General features: G+C 39.8%; 1 protein-coding gene across 7 annotated transcripts in view; it reads left to right on the plus strand.

Moving 5' to 3' along the window:
* Window positions 1-17776, plus strand: part of KCNIP4 (potassium voltage-gated channel interacting protein 4) — a 1015463-nt gene that overhangs the window by 821538 nt on the left and 176149 nt on the right. The window lies entirely within an intron of this gene.

Genomic DNA, 17776 nt, shown 5'->3' on the forward strand with positions numbered 1-17776 from the left:
AATCAATTTCCATTCTTTAAAAAACTCTGTGTATGTTCCAAGCGCACACTATTTCTTCATTTCCAGTAATAGTTTGAATTGTTGCCTCTGATGGGTTTGGGGACTTTTTCATTTTTCATCAGAGATCAGTGTATTCATTTCTCAAAATCATAAATGTCTTTCAAACTCTCAGAAATTGGGCCTTAATGCACACAGAGGATTTTGTGTGATCTATGATAGAATATGGGGACAGGGATGAAGTTGAATAGCTTTTTGGTTTAGGATGTTTTCTTTATTTGAGATACCAGAGATTTGTTTTAAAATATTCCCTTTGTTTATTAAATAGTCCCAAATATTAAAATAACGTTACTTCAGATGTTATGATTTACATTAGAAGTTATCATTGAAAAGCTAATAAATATAACCTTAAATTTTGCTGAATTCTTACTTTCTATTTTATTTTTTTCTTGGGCTCTCTTATGTTGTATCTGTTTATAGAGTAGAAAAGCAATGGAAAACTATCCCTTGATATTCAAAAATGTATTAAATAGGCAAACGTTTAAGAGTGTTCCTTTTCCATGCAATAAGTTACACTGAAGAAGAACAGAATCTATTTCGAAAGTACAAAAACTCTTTGGTATATGTGTTTCACATACATTGTTTTAGTCTGTTTAAGCTGCTATAACAAATCACCATCGATTGGATAGCTTAAACAACAGACATTTATTTCTCACAGTCCTGGAGGCTGGAAGTCCGAGATCGGGGTGCCAGCACGGTCAGGTTCTGGTGAAAGCCCTCTTCCAGGTTGCAAAAGAGCCAACTAGCTACTGGCCTCTTCTCATAAGGGCACTAATCCCATTCATGAGGGCTCCACCCTCATGACCTAATCACAGCACAAAGGCCTGACCTCCTAAGCCCACCATAATGAGATTAGGGATTCAACATGTGTATTTGGGGCAGATACAAACATTCAGTCCATTGTACGTACACATGGTCAAAATCTCAAAAGTTTCCATGGAGTCTTCCTTCATCCTCCCATTTAAAATTGCACGGCTCCTGCCCTCTCTTCCCGGGCCATCTGGCCCCCTTTTCTGTTTAATCTGTCCCCACAGTATATCACTTCCTTCTCATAGACTTTATTTTTTTGAACTTCTGCTTAGTTGTTTTTGCTTCTGGGTGGTTCCCTGCTGGATTCCTAGCCCCTAAAATAGCACCAGAACTTTGTAGGTTCTCTATGTTCTTTGAATGAAAGAATGCATTTTGGTCAGAACTTCAGTGGGTTGTGTAGCCTCTGCTACCTGGGGTCCTTCTCAGGATGAGGGAACTGCTTTCCTACACATATGCCTGAGTCCCCTCCCTGTGCATATGGTAAAATATTTTCGGGGGCATTTTCTGCGAGCCAGGTGCACATAGTGTCCACGACAAGAAGAAAAGGGAAGTCAGCTAACAAATTCTTTCTTGTTCCCTGGCTGCACCTGGTTTTATCAAAGTGTTTCTGAAGAAAGTCATTTAAAACAAACCTGGTCAACCATATCCACTGTTCTTTGTCTGAGCTCTTTTAGAATGCTGTAGGGTATATGTATGTTTACAAATCCTCTTGATTCCTTGTAATATATTTTAGGGAATAAGTGGAGGTTTATTGAAGAAACTCTTATTTGGGATTTGGGGACATTCAAGTTCAGTCCGTGAACACATACTTTCATCATCCATAATAAACATTTTAGAAGTGCATATTTGTCATGGAATTCTTCTATACACAATCATAGTGCATCTCCTCTATGCCTGGCATTAAACAGGACAATGGTGGTATTAAAAAAAAAAAAGGAAAGAATGACAAACACTTAATTGAGCTTGGGGCTACTCAAAGCACTTTGTATGTCATCACCTCATTTAATCCTTGCAATAACTCAACAAGTACATAGTCTCATTTTCCTCATTTTACAGATTATGCTGTGGATGGTGCCCAAGGTTGCATAGCTGTGGAGCCCGGCATTGAGCATAGGTAGTCTGGTTGCAGAGCCCATTTTTAACAACCACATACCAATTCTATTAATGATATGGTTTCCTTCCTAAAGGGTTCAAGGTGGGAAGAGAGATTATATAAACCAAAAGGTCATAAAATGTGATGAATGTGGTGTGATGAAAACAAAAGACAGAGCACCAAACTCTGTTTACTGGATCTGGGGAAACCTTCAAAAAGAGATGGCATAGCGGGCTTTGAAGGATGATTAGGAGTTTTCCAGGTGGGGGAAGGAGACAGTGACTGAGCCTAAAAGGAGGAAGAATATTAATAATCAGTTTCCTTTAGGAATTAGCTTTTATTAGTTTTCAGTAATTCTTATCTCTACTCCTCCTTGCAGATACAGTTTGAGCATTTTGAAACCAAATTTTAGTCTTTGTTCCTTTGTAAATAAACATATCGGGCGCTGTCTGAAACCATGACAAATTAAATTCTGTCTAAGTGCGTGTCGTGATAGCATAACAATAGTAATAATAGAAGACAGCGAATATACACTGCTAAAGATCATAAATACAGTCACTTATTTTGACCACCTATTGTCAGGAACCGAGATGTAGACCATGTCATCCATTTGGCCTTATGAGAATCCTCTTTTATGCCATTCTTACATAACAGCGTTAGTGCACATGAAAAATATCTTATTTTACATCTTCCTTCCCTCTTCAGTGTTTTCAACTAACTTCCTACAGCAGGCGGTCCATGGGACCTTTTTTTCCCACCTGGCAAAATAATCATTTAGAGATTTATATACTCCTACTGATTTCAGCTTGTTCCACGATGGTAGGATTTTAATTTTGCTCGGCATCCCACAGCTGTGAAGGATTAATTCCCAGCCCTGTGTCCAGCAAAGTCAATTTTTTTCATAGATTGTACATGTCTATCACTTTCCTCCCCTAGTAAAGTAAGAGGGTGCCTACAACTGCTGGTATTCATGCTGGTGAAAATCAACACACTGCTTACACGCACTGTTTGATGTCAATGACGCAGAGCAGGATGGAATACTTGCACGCTTCTTGTCAGCTACAGACATTTGCTACTTTAGCTTAGATTATATTAGGGGTGTGCATGTCCCCCAGGTACTCAAGTTCTATTGAAACAGTCCTCTAGTAAACCTCTAAGAAACATGTTGTTGCTTACCTCTGCAAAATAAGTGGCTTGTATGCAGTCCGGTCTTTCGTTGTCTCCCAATTTAGTTGCAGGTCATTCTTTGTATAACGATATGTGTACTGAAATCTGCCTGAAGAGAAACTACACTTCGTGGGTGCCTCTTCCCCCTTTTTTATTATACATTAAAAGGATAATTGTCTGTACTTATTCTCGCCTGTGGAGGGATCTAGAACTTTTCTGGCTTACTCGACAGTGTGGATTTGTTAGAAACTGCAATGGGTTTCTATTGCCCTCTGACTTTAGAAATTTTTCTTTCCCACACATTCTCCATTACACACCCCATTTTTCAGCTGAAGGGGTGAACGCAGTCATCGGTTTTGTAGATATCGCATTGGCTCTGTGTTCTCCTGAGCAGCAAGTTCCCTGGCCATTATGGACCCCACATACCACATGCTCTGGGTCATACCGGTGAATCTCCTCAGTCTGGTGAATTTTACGAGGATCTTTCTACAACACTAACGCTAGATCCCTTTCCCATAAATACTTACTGAGCAAGTTCACTATGGAAACCAGAAGTCTGGGCAATAGCAATTTGTGCTAACGTTTGCTTAGCACAGCAATTGGACGCTTAATTTTCTCAGAAGATGGAGCTGACACACATTCTACATGTGTTCTCTTAAGAGGGTCACTGGTCATGCTCCTGCCTCCCTTTTGTCACCTTGAGCAGGCTGTACTTCTGCAGGGATTTGAGGCCAGAAACCAGGGGATACCAAGACAATTTGAGAATATTCAGAAATATTTCCTATAACATAGGCAAATTAAATCATTACATTTATATATTTTTATATTTTCTTAGCTTGGTGATTATAATCATTAACATACAGTGTTATTAGTGTACTTACAATGACTGTATTGGTATCTCAGAGAGCTGCCACATGCATCTCATTATTTGCCTCCGTAACTATGGCAGGAAAGACAGGGATCATTGTCCCACGTGTGAAGGTCATGGGCATTGAAGTTCAAGGGTGTAAATAACCTGCTCCAGGTCTTGTGGTTAGTTAGTGAGGAGGGTACCGGCCCATCAGCAGGATATGGGCTTTGAATCCAGACAAACCTAATCTCTCTCTCTCTCTCTCTCTCTCTCTCTCTCTCTCTCTCTCTCTCTCTCTCTCTCTCTCTCTCTCTCCTCTCTCTTCCTTTTATAAATTGGAATACTGCTTACTAATGACAATAATACATACATCAGACTTTTAAGGCTTAGCTGAACTTCAATACACATATATTTAAAAATGCTTTGTATATTACAGATACTATGCAAATGTTAATAACTATTTGTGTTATTCTTACTTCTGTTAGGTGCTTTTTTTATAATATCATTCTACTCAGTTGTAGCAAAAACTGTTCTCACAAGCACCTTATGAACTCATATGCAACACTTGCTATATATATATTTTTTTTTGTAAAGAGTTATGTTTTACTTTTAGCTTTGGCTGCTGGGAAGCTCAATGTCAAATTTATTGACTAATTGTTAGAAGCATTATAATATTTAACTTGGCTTTTTATTTTTGACTTATCTTTCTTTTTTCTGTAATCTATTATTTTATTCTTCTTCAGTGCATATACATTTCTGAACACCGCCTCAAATGAAGTGGGAAAAATTAACAAAGCAATAACTACAAAATAGTAATGATGAAGTCAGAGAAAACTTTTTTTAAAAGCATTCTGAATTTTTATCCATCTTTTCCTTTCTGGATGTAAAACTTTATTTGCTCTTAAGTATAACTAATTAAATAATATCAAACATCTATGGAATGCTTATGTAATGCAAAGCACACTGGGATTAACTGAGAATAGAAAAACTAAACTTTACCAAAAGGTTTATAATCAAGTTTAGAAAATCATGCATAGACATGAAGTGTTAGATGTTGGAAATTGAACAAATATCAGGAAGACACAAAAGGACATTACACAAGGGCTGACCATGTAATAAATGAGCAATGCTAAGAAATAAAAATGTAAACCCTCTGTATGCCACCTTCATTCCATTACAGTCATATGTACCCAAATCCATACTATATTCTTCCTTTTTATCCCTATGATAAATTGGAATAATAAAAGGAGGTTGTTACTGGATTTAGAATAAGAAGAAATGAGTGACATTTTGTAGGTGGATGTATTTAGGTAAGTAAGTGCTCCTTAATGGACCTCAGTTTCTGTATCTGTGAAATGAAAATAGGAACCCTAAAATTTATTTAAGCTATCAGCTGCCTGTCTCAGAAATAGTTTCAAGTCGTCCTCTCTGAAGTGATCAACTTTATTTTTTACTCAAAAAATAACAATAAAAAGACTTCGTTTTATGCAAGAACATTATAGAGTAGATGATAAGTAGATTCTTTTAATGTCTTGGATAATCAGCTATTTAAAGGGACATGCTGGGAAGTCACTTTATCAAGCATAAAGAATGCGAGAGATGGAAGGGGCCCTGATATTAATCAGGACATTCTTTCCATTTTAAAGATGAGGGACCTAAGGCTCCGAGGGATTGAGAGAATTGCACCAAGTCAGACTCTTAGCTGCAGAGCTAGTGGCTGACTGCTTCTGATAACTTATCATGAAATCAGTGTTCATTCACAGAAAGCTAGTTTTTAAATGACCAGGTAGTAGAAACCTATTCTACTTGGTTCTGGGCAGACTTCCTATGAAGAACTGTTTCAGGAACAAAGTCTGTATAGATTAGAGTTTAGTAATAGACAACTGGGGCATTCGATCAGATTAAAGAAGAAAGGATTTTATTATCAGATATTAGGTAGCTTAAAAACTAATTGAAAAGGCTGGAGGAACAAGCTCTAGACAAGGCATCTAGGAACAACTCCTAGCTCCCAGACTTACCCCATTCATAATCCAAAAGCTGGCCCCTGTAACCCAGATCTGTATCCAGGAGCTGTGATCACAGAACTATGCTGCTTCCCTGCATTCCAAAGTCAAGAGGAACTGAAATATGGAACACTAGCTGCAAGGGAGTCTGAATAAGGCAGGGTTCAACTTTCTATTCTCTATAATAAAGGATGACTCTTGAGAAGGAGGTTGAAATACATATTAATTGAAACAATTGAGACCATCTGCCAGGAATCCAAGAGAGTGATAAATAGTAGGTTTAGGGGACCCAAGCCACATCTTTTGAGGAATAATATAAGACAGAGTGCCAAATAGATTCCATTTAGCTAGAGCCAGCCAGCTCTAGCTAACTGGCTGCCAAGAACATAGAATTAACAAAGATTTGAGAGATTCATCTAGGCTCAGCAGGATAAAGTCCAGTGACTCACTAGTGATGTCTGCCAGAAGCACGGCCATGAAGTGATCTGTATGAATGCCGAGGTATCCCAAAAGTCAGTGGCTGGCTGACCAGCTTGGTTGGCAGATTATTCCATAAAGCCTTGTGGCACTTTTTTATGTTATTGTTGTTGTTTAATTATATCTTGATTGATTTCTTTGCATTATCATAATAATCATGCCTTATGGAATAAAGTGAACTACAAATTATTTGGTGATTTAATCATTTCTATACCCTGGACATTACTAGATACACAATAAATTAGTATCTATTAATCTGATTTTAAAATCTCAAACATTCCATAAAAAAACTTTAATTTAGTATTCATTGTGCACAAAATAATATCATGTCATTGTATTAGGTTTAGTGAGACCCAAGTTTTTAAGGGATCTCCCTAAGCCTTCTTTAAAAAAGAACATGTTTTGTCCGTGTTTACAGGATCCTAAAAAGTCCATTTGGAGCACCTTAGGAGGTGTGCTTGTTCATGGACCAGGTACTCATTTTATTACTTTGAGCCCATCCAGTTTTTTTATGTTCATGGCATCCTTTCTATCTTGAACTTCTGTGTTCACTTGAGCTGATACTCGTTTATTAAGACAGTTTTGCTCTGAGAGTGAGAAGATGTACATCACATAGAATGGTTGTGCGGAAAGCTTTGAAATGGGGATGTGCTTTATGATTGCTGCACAAAGTTTTCCTTAAGTCCTGCACAGAAAGGCTGCCTGTTTCTTGAGAAAAACACAGAAAGGTATTCCCTGTGACTCTACTTACTAACCCTCATAGCCTACTCTCAGTGGGGCAAAAACTTAGCCCATTTCTAGGAGAAGAAGATAGCTGACCCATTTCTGGTAAGGTTAGAAGAATGTGTGACGATGGAGGTGGAAACTCTGCACAAGCCATTATGGGGGTCCCTGAGGAGAGACACAGAAGCCCTTGGGATGGGCGACAGAGGAGGAAAAGGTAGACCATGCTCATTGGCTGAAAAGAAAGACGACTGAGTCAAACAAACAGTGATTCAAATCCACATTATACTATTTAATAACTGGCAGAAATCACTGCTGTTTAAAGAAAAAATATGCCTTGAAATAGGTTATGGGTGAAATACTCAATATTATGATCTCAATCACCTCTCCTGTGGCATTTGTTATAGATAAAAATAAAAGCAGAAGTTACCTTATTCCTTTTTTTTTTTTACTAAGAAATGTGTTTGTAAGTACAGCCAGGTTATTCATTAATAATCATTCATTTGTACCTATTTATAAAGCACCCATTATGTACAGGACACCATGTTGCCTACAGGGATGCAACAGTAAGCAAAGCACATGTTTATTATCATTTGCTGGAAGAGAAGTAAGATCTCATTTCTGTTTAACAAATTTACTATACATTTTTTAAAACGAAGGAAAGAAAGAAATCATAGTCCCTCAGAGAAGATGCTTTCTCACTGCTTAGTTTCCAAATCCATTGTGCCGTCTTCAACTGTTTATGAAAACCCAGAATTTTTTCCTCCCATTTTTTGCTTTCTTCCATCAGAAAAAAAATGAAAAAGTGAATTCATTAGCTCAGTAAAACTCTGTAAGGCAGGTCCAACACTCAGATGAATAGAATATACTGTTAGTCTGGTCTCAATTATATTGAAAATTTACTACCTAGACACAGAAATAGATGATGCCTGTTCAAAATAGGTATATGAATGTATTTGGGGGCACAGGAGAGGTAGGGGTTAGTATTTAACCTTCTATTAGGGAGCAAATTCCACGTCCAAAAGCTGCTCGTTCTCATTTGAGACCTTTAAAAAAATCATATGCTTAATCATTTCTGGAGGATCACAAGTTTTCTCCATAGTATGAGTTTAATATTAATTGTAATCACATTTGCAAGGATTCTAGAATAATTCATCTAACACTTCTACCAAATTGACTCAAACATTTAGAATTTCCCAGATCAATCGTGTGTTAGCTTGAACTACTATAACAAAATACCACAGACTGGGAGCCTTGAACAACAGATGTTTATTTTCTCATAGTTCTGGAGGCTGAAGGTCCAAGGTCAGGAAGCCGGCACAGTCAGGTTCTGGTGAGGGCTCTCTTGCTGGCGTGTAGGAGGCTGCCTTCTCACTGTGTGCTCTGTGCATGCAAGGAGAGAGGAAAATGAGCTCAGGGTGGCTCTTCTTATAAGGACACTGATCCTATCAGATCAGAGACCCATCTGATGGCCTCACTTCACCTCAATTACTTCCTTTGAGCCCCACAGCCAAATGCAGTCACACTGGGGGTTAGAGGGCCTCAACATAGGAGTTTTTGGGGACACAGACATTCAGTCTATACATAGCAAATAGATCCCCATGTTACTTTAGAATTGTATTCCACAAAAGAGTGTGAGTTTTGTTTTTCATGGAAAACAGAAAAGAAGTTGAGCAAAAACAACAGTGCAAAAGCATAGCCGTGTACTCTGGTTTAATGATATTTTCCTCTTTGAGCATTCCAGCATCAAATTGGTTTGGGGAAGTCAAGTCGGTTTTGTAAGAGTCCTGCAGCCAAAGGTTATGATTGCATTAATATCTGCAGAATTTGATTCAGAGGCTCTAATCTCATTGGCTTCAACATCACATGCCTCTCCACTGCTTAGAAAAGCTAAGTCTGTGAGCCTACAAAGGAGGAAAAGCCTCTAATGGCATCACACTCGCCTGTACAGAGTATTGATTGCATCAACTTAGAGTTAAATTGCCACCAAAAAATCTAGTTAGATCTCTCCTCAGTGGCTTGGGGATTTTGATTACACAATGGCTGTGAGTGGACTGTTTTCCAATATCAAAGAACAGCAATGGAGATTAAAAGGAACTCAGGCTTATTCATTCTAGCCAGGAAATGTGGCCAGAATGAAATATCCACAGCAAAGGAGGCAAATGAACCTTTTGGCAAGTTGTTCACTATCTATTCAACATCACAACTCGAAGTCAAGAAAAAAGGTGAAAGGCAAGAAGACCTAGGAGCTGAGGTGATAGAGAGTCACGCCAGCTAGTGGCTGTAGAAGTTCCAACTAAAGAAGACGTTTCCGGGGAAATCTCCTTCCTGTACGCAGAAAGAATCAGTATTTCTGTTGGTGGCAGATAAAATCCCCCTCACTCAATTAGTGAACCACCTGGGCACAATGCCCGAAGGGATATCCCGACGGTCAGCTCTCCCACAAAGAGTCTGTTAGAGTAGAATGGGGGTTCTTGGAATTATTGTTTAAACCAGTACAGCATACTACTTTCCATCCCGGAGTTTCAAGGTGCTCCAAAAGCATTGTGACTGGTAACTTGAGTATTTACAAAGCATTTTTTCCAAAGCTCTACCTCTCCATCCCTACCAAGCAATCCATATAACCATACCCTCATTTACTCAGGAGGGCAAAGAGGAATAAGAGGGGAAGAGACACATTTACATGAAGACATGTGCTCAAAACATTACTGCCACCTACCAACTGTGTGACCTGTAGGGAGTTACTCTCCCCCTCTGATCTTTAGTTCTCACCATACAGAGGGTTTGTGGGAATTCAAGGAGGTGATCACTGAATGGGCCTTATACACTGCCTGGAATGTATTCTGGAAGGCCCTTAACTTCCTTCCTGTCAGCAAACGAATCCAATAGACAAATTGACATGATGGTATTATTATTTTATATATTACCATTCTCAGGAATATTACCATTATAAACAAACAAACAAACACAAAATCACAACCACTTCAGGAGAAAGCAAAGTGAATCACCACCAATAATGAAATTTCAAACAGTAATGATGCTGATATCGTTGCAAAGGAGACAAACATTTTCCTGATTCCTCTCAAATAATATGCACCCCCTTCTCCTTGCGGGACTCGCGGCCCAGCTCCCCAAGAGCTGCATCCTGAAATGTGTGTTTAGACAAAGCTGTACCGGCCACAAAGGTTGTTTCCCATGGACCGTAATTTTTTCCTTTGAACATTCTCCATCCAGATGGGTGGGTGACATGACCCTCTCCCTGCTGAGACCAACTAATTATTTGACTCAGGGAAACGCTGGCTTAATTAATTGCAAAATAAAGGTTATTGTCAAAGTAAACTAGAAAAAAGGAAGACCTCGGTCAATACTTATTGAATTTTGCTTTCCTGGGCTTTTCAGCCTTCCAATGTTACACTGAATCAAACATTCTTTCACCTATGACCTGTTTCTGAGATACATTCAGATTTAAACAGTAGCTTGGCCATATTGAGGACAAATAAGGTCCAATTCTGGACCAAGAAAGTGAACTGTTTGTTTCTTCTGGAATTCTCATGTTGTCCCCAAAATGAGAGTTCTTTTTCTTCTTCTTCATTTTTGTGTCTGTCCTTCTTTAACACATGCTTCCATGGCACTTACTATGTTGCCTCCTTTGATCTTCACAGACCTGGAAAAGAGACAAGTCAGGGGTTTACATTCCATTTTTCCAAATGTGTAAACTGAGGCTCCGAGAGATTGAAAAACACCACTGTAACCAATGTGTGAAACCGGGATCCAGGTTTACTGAGAGCTTGTCCTGCCAGGCTGAACTCTTAAGATCAAATCGAGGGGGCTGCAAGTAGGGATGTGCTGAGGAACAAATTAGACGGTGAGATGCTTCATGCAGTTGGCCAGGATCTGGCACACAGTAAGTGTTCAGTACACACTAGCCATTGTTGATGTCATTGGTTGGTTATTGTTGTAATTATTTCTCCCCATCTCAGAAGGAACTGTCAAAAAGCTGAGAGATGGCCTTGCCTTTGTATTGAAGTTATTTTTATCATCAGTAAGAGGCGTTTCTTAAGTTTCTGCTGCATGTAGAAGAGGAGGCTAGGTACCGAGATGAGAAATGATAAAGGATCAGCTCAAGTCCTCGAGGCACTAGTCTCCAACTGGGAGAGGTGACCCTCAGTAGCACTCAGAGTCGTGTTGAGTTAGAGATGTTCACAGAACATCTCTAGAAGATGGGACTTTGAACTGATCCCTTTATTTTTCAATTAATTAAGCCAGAATCTCCCCGAGTCAAATAATATAATAGGCTGGACTCAGCAGGGCTCACTGCTCAGCTTAGGGCAGCAGAGAAGAGGTGTTGGGTGCCCTAGAGAGAGGCTCAGAGAAGAGATTGTGTGTGGTTCTCAGCACCACTGGTAGAGAGTGTTAAAAATAGACATAGGCAGACCCACCTCTAAAGATTCTTATTCAGTATAGCTGGATGGAATCCTAGTTTGACTTGTAACAAGTTCCACAGTAAGACAAACCAAAGTTACTCCTGGCAATGGGAGGTCATCACTTGCTTTTAATTATGTGTATGGTACTAACTCACAGCGATGAATTGAGCTTAATAAGGTCAGTCTCATGGTCGTGCTCACAGAAGCACAGTTGCTGACGTATAATAAGTGTTTAATAAACATCTGAAAGGAGAAAGGGATGAAATGCAGAAAGAAAAGTGAAAAAATGTCACTCTTCTCCACTTTTAGTCCGTTAACCTGTGCTGCTATGCTGGGATTCTAAGATTGCAATGTCGTATCTCAGGTAGATTCCTAGTTGGACTGGCAGTGATATTCTACTCCCCTCAGGCTGATACCCATACTCCTGACTGTGACCCACTGGCCCTACATGAACTAACCTAGACCAGTCTTTCCTATTCCACCTCCTACCTTCTTTGCTTACCACCCTCACCACCCTTCTTTCTGTTCCTCGAAACTGGCAGGCCCATTTTGACCTTGGAGCACTGGCATTGCCTGGGAGGTGCTTTCCCCTTGTCTGCACGGGACTTCTTATCCTTAAGGTAGCAGTTGAATTTTCATCTCAGAGGAGCCACCCTAATCATCCAATCAGAAGAGGAACCCCCAGTCATCGTGGCCCTCAGCACTTTTGATGACCCCAAGTTGTCTTGGTCATTCGTTGCTTTTCCATGTGTCTCTCTCTCCACCAGCACCACTGGACCATAAGACATCTAAGGGTGGGATTCTTGCTGGCTCTGTTCACGGCGCCGTCCAAATACCTAAAAGAGTGTCTGCCATCTAGAAATTGCAATATAAATATGAAATTGCTCAATAAATATGAATGGCTGGATACTACAGCAGGACCCTCTTTCCTACCTGTTTTCTCTTCTTCATCCCCAATCTTTTTATTTTCCTGTCTCTTTCTCTAAGCCACACGTGATTTGAAGATCTGTCAGGAATTTGAAAAAAAGAAAGAAAAAGGCTGCCTACCTCTCCCCTTTATCCGTCCATTTGCGCTCATGACCCCAAATCTAACATTATCTGATATGAAGCCCCTTGATCCCAGGCTGCCTTGACTCTGGCAGTGGAAACATGTCAGGGAGTCCCACAGGGCCCATCCATTTTAAGAGCCCTTCTGAGATTTAAAGGTGAAAGGATTCTTTTTTTGGCAACTAGTCTGAGAATTAGGTTACATTCTAAAGTAAGTAGGTCAAATTTTGTCATATATGGCCCAGTTCTGTACCTAGAACTCATGAACACACACACACACACACACACACACACACACACACACACACACAATCTTTGAGGATTCAAGTCAGTTTGGTTTGGTATACCCACACGTTTGTTTGCAGAAGGCTTTGATGTTAATAAAGTGCTTTCACAGATAGTCTCACATTTTATACCAAGAAGGAGGCAAGGAAGTTGTGAGTATCCCAGTTTTGCTGATGTGTAAATGAAGGCCCAGGAAGGTTCATGATACTGCCAAAGTGTACCTGGCTGGAATCTCAACTGGATTATGCTGTGGAAAGTTACTAGATTGAGGCTCAGTGTCCCTCCCTGGAAAATGAGAGAGTTAAATGATCTCTCAGGCAGTACTTCTCAAATTTCAATGTGTCAACAGTTCAGCTGGGGTTCTTGAGAAATTGCAGTTCTGGATGGGTAGGTTTGGAAAGGGCTTGCTGCTCTGCATTGTAACAATTATTAACAGCTCTCAAATGATGCCCAACTTACCAGTTCATGGACCTCACTTCAAAGAGTGAAGCATTAGAGTTAAGTGGACTTGATGGGTCATGATCCCCCGAGATTCGCAGATGCATGGTAGAATTGGATGGATAAGCACTGCTCTAATGAACTACGGTTCTGCGAATAAGGTTCTCCTCCCAGATGAATCCCTATTTGAGCTGTGATGTTTAGGGAAGTCACTTAGTCTGATTGAGCGGGTTCACGGGGATGTAACTATGTCTGACAGAAGCAATAATATATAATTTAAGTTTAGCAAGGAAGGGGATATTTGTCAAACAAAAACTTTGAAAACAGAAATTTGAGTTCCTCACAAGTACGTGGCATTTTTACATGAGTGACTGACTAAATATTGTCCCCACACCTTCCTGGTTCATTTTTGTCTTGATTTATCTTGGGATGAACGCAGAGGAAGGGTTATCTGGCAATAGATGAATAGCCTGAGGCTTAGACAGGCTCCTGGCTTTCCTGGAGCCTCGCAAAGCCTGGGGAAATGCCTAGGCTAACCCAAAACTTTCTTTGTTCCTGCCAGGATAACTGCATTGTCACAGTGGGCAACCCTCTGTGGATTTGAATATCAAAAAAATTGTGTCTGGGCTAATAGAGAGAACATAAATCAATATATTTTCGTTGTTTGGTTTTTTGTTTTGATTTGTTTTGTTTTCCATTATCTAGTGAAGCCTAAGTGGATTTTCCATTATGCCTTGTCAGAACTTGGATCCTCAGTCATTGAGGAATGTATGGTCCCCTCTGATTGTCCACTGGTCACAGTGAGTGAAATGGACAGTGCTGATCAGTCCTTGGTCTACGGAAATGCAGCTGCAGTCATGTTCAATGTATGTCTGTTGTCTTCCACAAGACTATGGCCTGGACAGAAGTCATGTTCAGCACAGACATGGAACTGTTCCTCTAGATGGCATGGGTGGCCAGAGAGCAACCCTGCGGGGTCACTGCTGCTGACAATGGTGAAGAGCTTTAGATGTAGGGTTGGGTTGGGGACAGTGGTGAGTCTCTGTATGCACAGGAATGGAGCTGGGTACTGTGCTTATTTTCACACATTGGATCATAACCACTCAATAAGTTCAATATGATTATTCCCATGTTATAAAACAGGGAGGAAACTTAGTCTCAGGTGAAGCCATTCGCCAAAGCATCCTAGGATTACTTTGATTCACCTTACTAATTGATTCCTCATTCCAGCTATTAGAATCAACATTTTTATCCTTCTCTCTGACATCTGTACTCTTCCTAATTCTCCCGAGAATATGTCCCTTGCATATTTGATTCTAGACTAGGCTACTAATGAAAATAGCCTATAATTTGACAGAACTGAGGAAGTAGCACCTTGTTGAGCTTGTATGCCTAACCCTTATTACCCCGCTGATTCTGTTTCTGACAGAGTCACATTACCACCCCTCTTTAGGCCTGCCATGGCTTCTAGTGAGGGAAACACAGGCTATCAAATCCGAGACATCTGGAGTTCAAATGCCAGGTTTACGGCTTACTAATTGTGTGGCCATTATCAATTCATTTTTCCTTTCTGAGCTCAGTCTTCTTCTCCATTACATGGGGTTAATAATTGAACTTGGGGCCATTAGGGGGATTAAATGTAAAGTACAGGGATTGTCATTTGGGGACAATCCCTGACCCCAAATGAGCATTCAGCCACATGATGAGCATTTAATAAGAAAAGTGCAGTAGGCTGCAAGTAAATAAAAATAAGTTGCAAAGCAGAGAAGTGAGCCTCAGGTCTTACTCACTAAAATACTGCCTCACCACAAATGGTAGGTTTGGCTATTAACAGCTGCTTAACATCCAGAAGAAGAGGCTAAGGCGTTATAGGGTGTGCACTGGTTGGCACATACACTGCTGCTGTCTGCGCACACTTGTAGCAGCTGCTTCACACACTGATATCTCGGCAGCCTCTTGTCTGAAGAACAGAGACCACGAGAGCGTACGATGTGTCTCATCAGTTACATATCATCAGTTCTGTTTTAAAGGAAATGTAATAATAAACATAAGCATAAAATAATTGAGTCAATAATTATAAGTTGAATCCCCAGACTAAATGCAATGCGTATATTAATGCATTCCCCATCCGTACTTTGGGATTTTATTATTTTTATAATAATGCATTTCTTAATCAAGTATCCTGAGGCATGGTTGAAATCAACAACCACAGGCAAAATACGCACTGCATGTAATAGCAGGAATTAGCTTTTATTATGGACCCATCACTTTGAACAAATTATTTAGCTCTCTCTCGCCTCAGTTTGTTTGTTTTTTAATCTGAGCACTGTGGGTAATAATAACCCTGACTCATACAGGTGTGGTGGGGACCAAAAAAGAGAATACAAAGAAAACATCTGGTGCTTAGCATGACCTCAGTGGAGGGGAAGCATTACAGTTACTGCTGCAGACTGTGTTGGCCTTAGGAGTCCTGTGGGATGCAGTACTGCACAGACTTTTGCTTGAGGGCTAGATTAATAAGAGCGTCCCAGGCGAGAGACCCTAGATAAGTTCCTACAGTTTCATGAATCCCAAGTGATTTGTCAAGGGTGGGGGACTTCAGCGTGTCTTACAGGTTTGCTAGAATAGGAAAATGAGATAGCAGTTAACATGTGGCTGGCCCAGAACATAATTCTTCATGCTCTCCCCCACTCACCCACCTACTGTAACAGTGGCCAACGACAGCGTGTGTAGGCAAGACAGGAAGCCAGGACAAAGTGTCCTCACCTCTGCCTGCAAGTCTCTTGCCAAGACATCCACACGTATGTTGCCACTCTTCACTGAAGTTGCTTCCTCAATGTCACCTCTTCAGAGAAGCTTTGAAATTCCGTTATTATAATAGTGGGTAGTCAGGGAACTAGCAATCTCCAAACCCTTTCTTTCTTCATAGTATGTGTTGCCACAGGACATCGCGTGCTATTATGATTTCTCTATTGTAAATCTTCCCCCACGAGAATATAACCTCCGTGAGACCAAGAACCTTACTGATTTTGTTCATTTCTCTTTCCTCGGTGTCTAGAGCAGGAGCAGTACTTGGCACAAAATAGTCCCTCTGTATATACATCTTGTGGTTGTTTTTCAAATCTTCCTGGAATCACATCTGTATAAACCAAAATCATTCTGGGCCTAAGTCGCTGTAGAAATGGTCAGGTGCAAATGTTTCAAATGAAGAATGAAAGTTCACTGTAATACTTTCTTGTATTTTAGATACTAGACGCATGATAAAATATTCTCACCTTCCTCTCTGGAACATGTATTTGTTCCTATTTTATCAGTGAGCTCTGTTTCAAAACTAATAACAATGACATTTTAAATCCAAGAATACCTAGCATTCTTTAAAAGAGTTAACCTTTCCATGTGACATTTTATTGGGTGTCTAATTAGCAATAACATTTTGTTGTTAGCCATCTTAACGTAACAGGTCCATAAGTCTCAAAAAAAAACTGACATTACTTAAATCATCAATCTTCAAAATGAGAGAATTTCTATCTTTAAAATGTCTCTTCTTTTGTCCTTTCTCCATTCCTTTGACACCAGAATCTTCCATTTACAAATTTTTGTCGGTACTAGACTTTTTATTAAGAAGATCTCTTGTATAACTTTTGCTTTGAGATTATTTTATTATTTTTTATTAATTTAGTTTTGTTGCCAACTAGCAAAAGTTCATCCCATTTGTACTTTCACATAGGCAAGGATAAAACTTTGGCAAGCAGTAAAGCAAAGCAGAGACGAGCCCATTACCAGGACAGAAAAACCAAATTTCCTATCATATACTCTTCTATTTTATTTTACTGAGAATATTACTTTTGAGAAGCCCTATTTTCCTTATGCATGTTAATATGAACGAGGGAGCATGCAAATGGTTGCAATATAGAAGGATTTATTTGTTCTTTTGGGCTTTCCTATCTAATCCTTGTATACCAACTGTAAGTAGAGAAATGGGAAACCAAATTACTCCAGGTGTTTTAAAGGCATTAGCTTGTGTAATTGCACAATGATCCAGTGGTGTAGCACTGTTATCCTGGTTTAAAAGGATATGAATTGAGACCCAGAGTGTTTGGGAAACTTGCTGGATGTCGTGTAGTCGTTAAGGGGTTGGTAGTAGATTACAGTGTGTCCATCTCTAATCTCATGTTCTTACCACAGCCTTGTCCTGCTCCCCAACACCATGGACTCAGTTAATATCTGTATTGTCTTCCAATGCTTAGTCTTTGGTGTTAGCAGAACAATAAAAGCAAAGGTAGGCTGAAGGCTGAAAGAAACGATGATGAGCACAATCCTCTGGGTGAACAGGTGTGACTTGGATATCAAATTCTTGGTTAGAGGGATTTCTCAATTTAATTTGAAGAACTTGTTTTCTAAG

The sequence above is a fragment of the Rhinolophus ferrumequinum genome, chromosome 5, assembly GCF_004115265.2.
Source record: "Rhinolophus ferrumequinum isolate MPI-CBG mRhiFer1 chromosome 5, mRhiFer1_v1.p, whole genome shotgun sequence".
NCBI classification, from domain to species: domain Eukaryota; kingdom Metazoa; phylum Chordata; class Mammalia; order Chiroptera; family Rhinolophidae; genus Rhinolophus; species Rhinolophus ferrumequinum.